The following is a 9,658-nucleotide window of genomic DNA, read 5'->3' as shown; positions in this document are numbered from 1 at the left end:
CAATTGTTCAAACAGCCCTGATAGTATTATGTTACCTACACAGGTCCTAGTTGTTTTTTGAGGTGGGTAAAGGTAAGTCTAATAATGAACACGAGAATGTTAACCCTGCACTGATTGACCTTTTCCGATCGTTCTCATTGGCCCGTAAATAAATTTCAAAGTTTTACCCTCATATTTTTCCATTCTCATTTTTTTTAGAGTTTGTAAAAATTAGTTGATTCCAAAACAAAACACCAACATTTCATTCAATATTCACAGCCAATCCAAATCTTTTCTTATCCGTAGTACAAAGTTGTCTATGCAGTCCTTCGCTAACCGCAAGAATTTTACATTTTACAAATTTTTTTTAATTGCTCACTAAAATATGCTAAGATCCAAAATAACCACTACCCATCTCACAGTTCCTTCATAATTGTCATATATTATCAAAGGACAGTTTTTTATGAACGGCAGAGCTAATGTTTGCATTATATATGTAGTAAGAGCCTAGGGCTAGGCTAGCAGAATGCTTGTTTGGGTAGGCCCTAGATTTAGAGTTCCAACTTACGGTTACGTTGTTTCCTCCTAAACTCACGTTTAGATTTAGTTTTGTAACTAACCTTTGCTCTTGGCAATGGTTATCAAGAAGTTTAAAACACTTTCAAGGAAACAATACACACTCCTAAATTCTACCACTAACTATGAATAAAGTGCAACACTTTTAGTAAAAACGACAGATTATCGCGAACACAAACACATATAACATAACCTCCTAAGCATATCAAAACAAATAAAGCAATATTCTTTTCTGTCCATCTGTATTCCCATGTTTGTACAGTACCAGGTTGACCAACAAAGCGCCAAAGCCATAACATACTTGAGTCGCCAAATGCCAAAACAAGCTAAAATCCACTCTGCAAGTTTTTTAGATAAAATAGCCAAAAACGTCGATTGCATTATTCTCACATCCAATGTACATTTTTAATGATTTTTTTGTTTACAAAAAAAAAAAAGGTTAAAAAATGATAGTTATATTGTTTTAGAAAATTGAGCTAGAAAAAAAAATGGTACAAAAGGTTATACATTACTGCAGCCGATATAAGAATAGTAATGGCATAGCACTTGTTTTTGGAACAGTAACTATGATTTAGCTGGCTTTTGGAAACCTCTAGCTACTCACTCGCCATTTAGCTTTATTAACTTTGGTTCCTAAAACCAGTATTAAATTTGCGTTTTTACCAATGTCCAAAATAAGTTAAAAAACAGAACCATTATAATTCAATTAACTCCTTTTTTCCTCAAAACCATTGTAGCCTATAATTTGTTAGGTAGAGAGTGTTAGGTTACGGATTAATGAAACAGCAATCGTATTCATTTTCAATACAACGCGACCATGAATTATATTTTAATCTAACAAGAACGTTTATAAACATGTCAAATGGTCGTCCGTTTATCGTAAAAATAATTTTTTCACGTCAATCATTAAGGCTGCATAATCACTACTTTCAAATTTATTTCAAAATCAATGCATGCATCATCGTTCTTCGCCTTGATTGGTGGTAGGATAGGCTGGAATAAGTCCCTTGAAAAACTTCAACTTTGGGCTTCCCGTTTGCCAGTCCATTTCCATAGTGTGAGATTTAGCAAGCATTCTCACAAATCATTGATTTTTACTTGAGTTGTTCACGTGGGGTGATACCCCTTCTTGTATCTTACTCTCAAAACTCAGCAATTGCTCCAAAAACATTTTTTCCCCAACCCTTTTCAATTACTTGACTTACTTCTCGCAGCCAGAGATTTCCAAATACATAGTTTGCGCTTCTCTGCCTTAGATACCCAGGATGGTAGTTTTGGCAATTACTATTACTTCTTGAAAAGATAAACATTTACTTAGGCCTTTTTGAAATTGAAAATGCCCATTTGTCCTGGTTTTTTTAGAACGACGCATCGGTTAGGCAGTTTTCCAAGGTCAACCATCAGCAGGGCACAATCCGGTCCGCTAAGGTTTCACACCAACAGTAACAGTGGCTTTTTCAATTATTTTCTAGTGATACTACATTGGGATTGTGAGTTTAACACTCAGATCTTGAAAATTTATCCTTTCAAGTACTCCCAAACACTCTATCGTATTGGAGGAGAATGGAAAGAATGGCCGACAGAAGCCGAGAAAGAAGTATATACAACTTTAGTAACCATGTTTAAGGTGCAATCTATTCAGGAGCCAAATGAGGCAATCATGACCGACAACAGTTGTGTTTCTTCGATTTTTGGCCCACCACAGCCGTCAGCAGAAAAGTTTGGAACTGTGGTGACATTTTCCATGTTAGACGCTTGTTAACCTGTGGTAAACAGACGATGATTGCCCAGACTTTGAGACTGTGGGACCCCTTTTGTGGCATACTGGTTTTTCAGTCTTCCCAGAGGTATAAGAAAAGAGGTGTTTATCTGAACTTCCAAGAGGACTTTAGAATGTCCCTCACAAACACCCACAAAAATTAATAGATATAGCATGTGCGTGCTTATAGTATGCGGAGCTTGGTCGCGGTTATTTTATGAAACATGACAATGATTTTTTTCTCTGACAGATCAATCAGTCTCAGCAAATAAGCTCTTTATCATTATTTTCTTGCAAACAGTTTGTAGAATTTTGTCTGCCACACGGACTTATGTGGGCTTTTTAGGGGGTTTTAAGCCTTTAGTGTTTCACAACGCTCTGCCTGCCATCTTTTTCTGTGGCTAGAGTTCACACATCAAGCCTTGTGCAGGTTAGACACTTTACCTTTTAAAAAATCATGTGTAAAACGAGAAGGCGATCAAAACCATAATGTTAAACACGTTCTCGAAGAAAAAACACCCATGCCTGAAATATAAGTCATACTCAACACTTTATCTCGAATTGCCTTTCAGTTGGATGCTGCTCAATATACATTTTCCACAGTTTTTTGTAATTGATTAAGTCTCACTTTGGAAGGTAATTGCCCTAGTGCTTGTTTTTTCGCTCTGCAATAGTGTTTCTGATTGTACTGGACATAATATGTTTTAAATAAACAGAATTTTAGATGCTGTCTTTCTTTATAGTTAATACATTTATCGAACTTGGCGTGCTCCTCCCACGAGTCTCCAAAGGTGTACGAACGCACTGTTTCCAGGTACTTTTTTTGCAAATCAATTGCACTCGTGTTTTTACTCTCTTGCAAAATTGTAAGTAGTGCTGGGCCCCGACATACTTTTAACATTCTCAGTTTTGAGTTGTTTCCTCATTTTAGGTAAAGAAAAAGTCCAGTAGCTATGACATTTCTTTTTGATGTGATACCTTCTAGGAAGACGAGTCCTATTTTGCTGAGGAAACTAATGACGTGCTGAAGAATAAAATTCTTCTTTGATTTGAAGTGTCAGCGTCTTTATAGTAATTGCTGTATGTTATCTATTCTAACATCCTGCACTAGGGAAAGTTCGCCTGCGCAGCGTTACTATTACTTTTGGCCGAATGTTTACAAACTACAGGTTGTCACGTCTGAGATGCGACATTTGGAAATTCGAGCCTTCGAAGCGGTGTCTGAAGAACAAAATCTAAGGGATTATACCATGTTAAGTTCTCCTATACCTTTAAAAGAAAAATACTAACCTGTAATAAAAAACAAATTATAGATTCGCGAAACGTTGTCAAAAACTGTTTGTAGGTTAAGTTAGGTGGCCCTAAGCTGGAAATTACTTTAGGCTGGTTGATAGATTTATAGTAGTTTAGTTGCGGTTATAGGTTAGTTTAGTTTGAGGTTAGGTTAGCTTAGTTGAGGTTAGGTTATTTTAGTTTCAAATGAGTGGTTTAAGATTAGGCTAGTTTAGTTTTCTTTACCAAATCGCGTGGGTTTAGAATAAAAGGGTTACTAAGGTGCACAATCCTAAAATTCTTCAGGAGGAGCAAACAAAGATTTGACATAATCGTTTGAAATTTAGTTTCAGGCTCAAATTAACTTGCTTGTAGATTTTTTAAATGCTATATCATCTAAAAGTACATGAATTATTCAATATAGGTAGTAGGTAAAATGAATTAAAGTTCCTTTTAAAAAATTAAATCTTTATAGTTTTCAGTTAGAACCTTATTATTTTTAAATATTGTTAATAATATAAACATAAACAGGGTTCGCAAGAGGTAGTATTAGAACTATTTTATTTAACTTTTTTTTTATGTGCTTATTTAAAAAAGTTCTATTTACTAGTTAGAACTATATTAAATCTAAAATATCGAAGCAATCATTTAATGTAAGACAGTTCAAATGTACTCACTTAGAACTCCCTATTAAATTAAATGAAATCACAATATTGATTTTTTTCCAACCTTTCCAGTCATAACGATTAATTTCTAATCTTATAACCGACCAGAGCATCATATATGAATAGGTAAGACAAAAATAAACCAAAAATCTACAATTTAGTATAGTTAATTTTATTATGATAACAATGTTCGGTTATAAAAAATGTTTACAACAAACTGCACTAATTAACGTTAAGTGCTTTTATGTCTATTCAACACCTGTGATTTGTGAAAACAGTAAATAAACAATATGAATAATTTCCTAAGAGAAAGTTTTTCAACACAATGTTTAAGTGGAGTCGATTAAAGCGAATTACTTTGATAACTACTCCCTATCTACTGATAGGCATAAATCTTTCCATTTCTTTTTAAAGTCTCCTCTTCTTTTCTGGCTTCAGCTTTATAATGCCTTGTACTGTTTCCAGGTTCCTTTCATAGCCTTATTATATTCTGATAAATCTTTTCTGAAGTCTATTTGCTTCTTTATTGATTGTTTCTCATAGTTGGTATTAATGGTTGGACGATGCTTTCATTTCTTTGCCCATGTAATTCCATTATACTCAACCAATCCAAAGGACTTGGTGATAGGTTTTAAGGTTGAAACTTATAAGTGTAACAGGGTATCAGTTTTTTCATATTGAGTCTCTATTACTGGATGCTGCACGAAGTTCCAAAAAGTCATTTGTCTGTCATCCTGCAAAACAACATAAGGATGTTTTCCGGTTAACAATGTTTTCAAGAAATTCTCTCTATCAGACTATACATGGCTCGAGAAAGAATCTCAGTAACCACTAAACGCTTTTTCCGAATGTGGCTGTGAATGTTGTCTACTTCTTGGACAGCTTCCATCCATGACCAGGTGTTGAACTACTTCATTGTAAATCCGATGTGAGTTGAGGATTGTTTTTTAAGAATCAGCATCATAGCCCCCCCGTCATCATTTGAATTTCCTGTTTTTGAGGAACGACATGCGTCCCACTCCAAGTTTATCAAAGTTGTGCGGTTTACTGGAAAAAAATCCTAGCAAAAACTTTTCTTCACAATTTATATAAATACAGCGCTGGCAATATCATTGCCCTGTTAAAACGACCACCTGTTACCATCTGTCCACAGATGCACAGTAAAGCTTTCTTATCCAGATTTGTTTTGTTGTTCAGAATGGGCAGTTAAGTTGTAAAACATTTAAATTTACTAACAATGTAAAAAAAACTGCTAATCTCCAGCTCTTGGGGCAATGTATATTACATTTTTGTAAGTCCAAAAACTTAAATACAGTAGCAATCAGAAGGTTTTCCATTCACGATCGTTTATGTACTTGCTTCTCGCATAGCATTTTTCTCTGCTACATGAAGTTGGATATTTTTTCTGAATCTGCTCAGGCAACTTCATCTTTAAGACCTTCACCTTGTGGCCTCTTACACACGTGTCACACAGGACAGCGATCACTTTTTGGAAAATGGGAAATCCATGTTAAATTTCTGTTAAGAATATTCTCCTATACATACTTCTCTTTAAGTAATAGTAATCCAGGATGTTTTTCAACAAAAAGAGAATACGATCTTAAGAAATAGTTTAATGAACTGTCTAAATACTGTTTAGAGGAATTCTTTCTGCAGTAATGTGATTCCACAACTGGGAAGGATTTTATATGTATCCTGACATCATTTTTTAGCCGTAAGCAGGAATCACAGTACTGTTTTGTGATGGTCGATCTTTGGTCTTTTTTAGGAGTCGGTCCGTCTCAGGGTCCTTTCATTAAGATGGGGCCCCATTATAAATTGGAAGTTCTGAGAAATGCTTAAAGTGTCTTAAAAAAGAAGGTTTTACAAACCTGGATTCTTTCATTGTTAATATTAAAATTAGTATCGAAAAGAAAACTGACGTCTTGATACAGCAGTTTTTCAACACCTTTATTTTGTTTGTCCTTGCTGTTAGCGATCTTTCCAGTAAGGATTTTTTAGAGAACGATGTACTTTCTCATTTTAGCGTCTTATAAGAGTATAAAAAGCCTTAAATACTTGGCCTGTCCCCCTTTCATCGCAGAGTAATCTGTCTTATTGAGCCACAAAGAAATTTTGCAAATTGTTTAGGCATCTTATTTTTTTGTTTTAATTTCTTTCTTATGAAATTAGTTTTACCTTTTTGATTTGATGATATTCTTGGCCCCTGCCTGGTGTTTTCTTTTCCTTTGGTTTATTTTCCCAGTTATCTGGAGTTTTGTAATCTTGTTCCTAGGCTTCTTCTGACAGGCAAGTCTGTCAATATCATCTGGCGACACACTCACCCACACCCCCCCCCCACCCCCCCCCCCCCCCCACCACCCCCCCCCCCACTCACCCACACCCCCCCCCCCCCCCCCCCCCCCACACCACACACCACTCCCCCCCCCCCCCCCCATGCCTTCAGTGATTGTCTTGTTGAAATTTGTTCCGGTCCTCTAGGAGTAGGGTGAGGAGACTTGTCCGGAAGTAAATACCAAAGTTTGTACTGATTTCATTAGAAGAAAGTTTCTGTGGACAACAATCACCTTCATTAATGCTTTTGTGTATCTTCCTTTCAATAATCTGTAACTACAGTTCCATTCTAGTACAATTTAAAAAGGGGTGGGGGGGGGGGGGGGTTTCTTCTTTGGCACTTCGTCACAGTTTTGAATTTAGCTGTTATGATCTATGAAAAATGTTCCCTTCATCCATCTCAAAAAGTTGCCTAATCATGGTTGATCCTCCAGCGAAGTTTGGTCATCATTATGACTGTCCTCAACAGCCGAGTTTGATCATGGTTGTCCTCAGCCAGTTTGGTCATAGTAATTATCCTTTGTGGTTTCATCATGGTTGTTGTCTGTGATTTCATCATGATTGTCCTCTAATGATGTCATGGTTATCCTCTGCGGTTTCTTCATGGATGTCCTCCATATATTGCTCAAGGTTATTGTGTGCACCATAATTACTGGAATAAAGAACACAGATTAGATTAGGTAATTATAAATACAACCTAGGTAGGTAGGTTATTGCGTAGAACATGAAAATGCAAATACGTACTTATTCTTTACAAATAGCCTATCTATATTTAGGTAGTTATTGGTTATCTCAATAGGAGTTAATAATTAATTTGTACTGAATTTGGACTGTTTGTGTAATTTCATGAAAATTATTGAAATCCTATATAACACGACTTACATTTCTGAGTTACTTGGATCTAGTATGTTTACACATTCAGTGGGATATTCTTCTACTTGTTCATCTTGGATGTCATCTCCTTGTTCATTGGGATCACCCTTTGTAGGAACATAGTTGTTGTTTACACATTGATCAAGATTGCTCTCTGAACCAGCATTGCTAAAATCAAAGAAAAAATTCAGAACATACATGAATAAAACTAATGGAATTATAACCAAATGAAAACACTATAGACTTTAATAGAAATTTTGATTGATAAAATCATAGCTATTTGAATAAAATACACAAATTTAGCATTCAATTTGGATTCTGGTATATAGCCATTTACCAGTTTTAAATGTTGTTTTATCTATGTTAATGGTTTAGAGCAAAACATCAGTATGGGTTATTTTAGGTTAGATTTCTTACCCTGTCAGAAGTGAAACTCTGATTTCTTGGAGCACACTGATCTTCACTATCATCTAGTGCCTCTAATATTTCACTATCGTTTTATGGAACTCATATTAGTTATAAAACATCCCAATAAATAATATTACAGTTTCTAGGAAAACCGCAAGCAAAATAACCTTAATACATTGAATCAGGCTTTTACATCAGCTGATAGAACCTTACTGCATTGAAAAAGATCATTCATTTAAATAACATGGTTCCATCTGCAAATGGAACCTTATTGAACTAAAACTATTTGTTTTTTGGGACCAATATGGTTGTAAGTTGCAGTTAGAACCTTCTTCAATTGTAAAAGAGTGACTTTAGCAGATAGAACTATCTTATTTTGCTTATTATTAAATTATCAGCTGACATAAACCAAAACAGATGTTTTAGAATACATTCAGTTTGTCAGTTAGAACCTTATTACACCAAAACCTCAATTTTATGAAAAAATGTCAGTTAGAACCCTTTTATTCTAAACCCACGAAATGTTGTTAACTTACCTAGCAACTTTTGCAACAGTTTTCTTCCATGCTCTTATCGTTTTTCTTCCTTTTCTTTGCCAAAGGGCCAGGCATCTCTTCTACCAACTCTACTTGTTCCACATTTTGTGGAGTTTCCACTGTTATGTCCATTATATTGACATTTTCTTGTTGAACAATTACAACTTCAGCATTTTATAATATCAATACCAACGCCTTCACTACCTTCTAAAATACCTCCTGTATGTTCAGCCTCCATGTTTATGACACACAACAAATCAGGAGCTTTTAAAATAATGTTAAATAATTGAGTGCTATTGCTTCTTATAACACTATTTTAGCCTTTGAAATTTAAAATTAGCCAACAAAATAAACAATTAATTCAGAAGGAAAATGATCAGCAGTTCCCTATAGGAAAAGTCTTTTGGGATTTAACTTATTTTGACACAGAAACATGAAACATTGTAAGTTATTGTAGTTTGATATAGCTGGTTTTGGAACATTGTCATCTGTGCAGATATGACTGTTTTTGGAACCGAATGGCTATAGGATATAACTGATTTTGGACCAACCTTCACTTTTAAATATTAATTTTAAACAGTTTTTAACTGGTTTTGGAACATTTTGAAGTGACAAATCTGTAGCCTAGGTAATACAGAACTCAATGTCATCAATATCTCAACTTTTTTTAAATTTTGGATTTAGCCTGTTTTGGCATTTAGCGACTCACTTATAACTAACACACATGATATATATGATTGTGTCAGCCAACATCTTACGAACTGCTGCAAAAAACTAGTGAACATCTTTTGTTTGTGAATTTTTTTTGGTAATTTATAAATTTATTTGAGCATTAATACTTACATATTTTTAAAATACACACTTTAAACTATTAAAAAATGCAATAAAAAATTTTTCTAATTTTTTTTTAATTTTCATCGACCTGCTCCCCTTTAGTCAGTTGTTTGGACTTCTTGGGAAACACATTCACTGCATACTATTTTTGTTTGTCCAGTATGCTCTTTGCAAATAGATTTTCTGCAATTACCACAGCAGACTGAGGTAAATCGGTTCTTTCGTACGGGGCAGTAGGCACACCTTGGTTTCCGCCCGAATGTTTCTGCAAAGATAAAGACACATACCATAGTTATTATAATTATGTTTATGTACTATTAATGATTATAGTTTACATTTATATCAATACTATTTGTTGTTCAATTTAATTTTCTTTGGAAACATAACGTACGAGTATATTGAGCAATAATACCTTGTCTCTC

Source organism: Homalodisca vitripennis, unplaced genomic scaffold (assembly GCF_021130785.1).
Source record: "Homalodisca vitripennis isolate AUS2020 unplaced genomic scaffold, UT_GWSS_2.1 ScUCBcl_1474;HRSCAF=5149, whole genome shotgun sequence".
NCBI lineage: Eukaryota > Metazoa > Arthropoda > Insecta > Hemiptera > Cicadellidae > Homalodisca > Homalodisca vitripennis.
The sequence above is the reverse complement of the archived record's forward strand: the minus strand, read 5'-3'. Positions refer to the sequence as shown.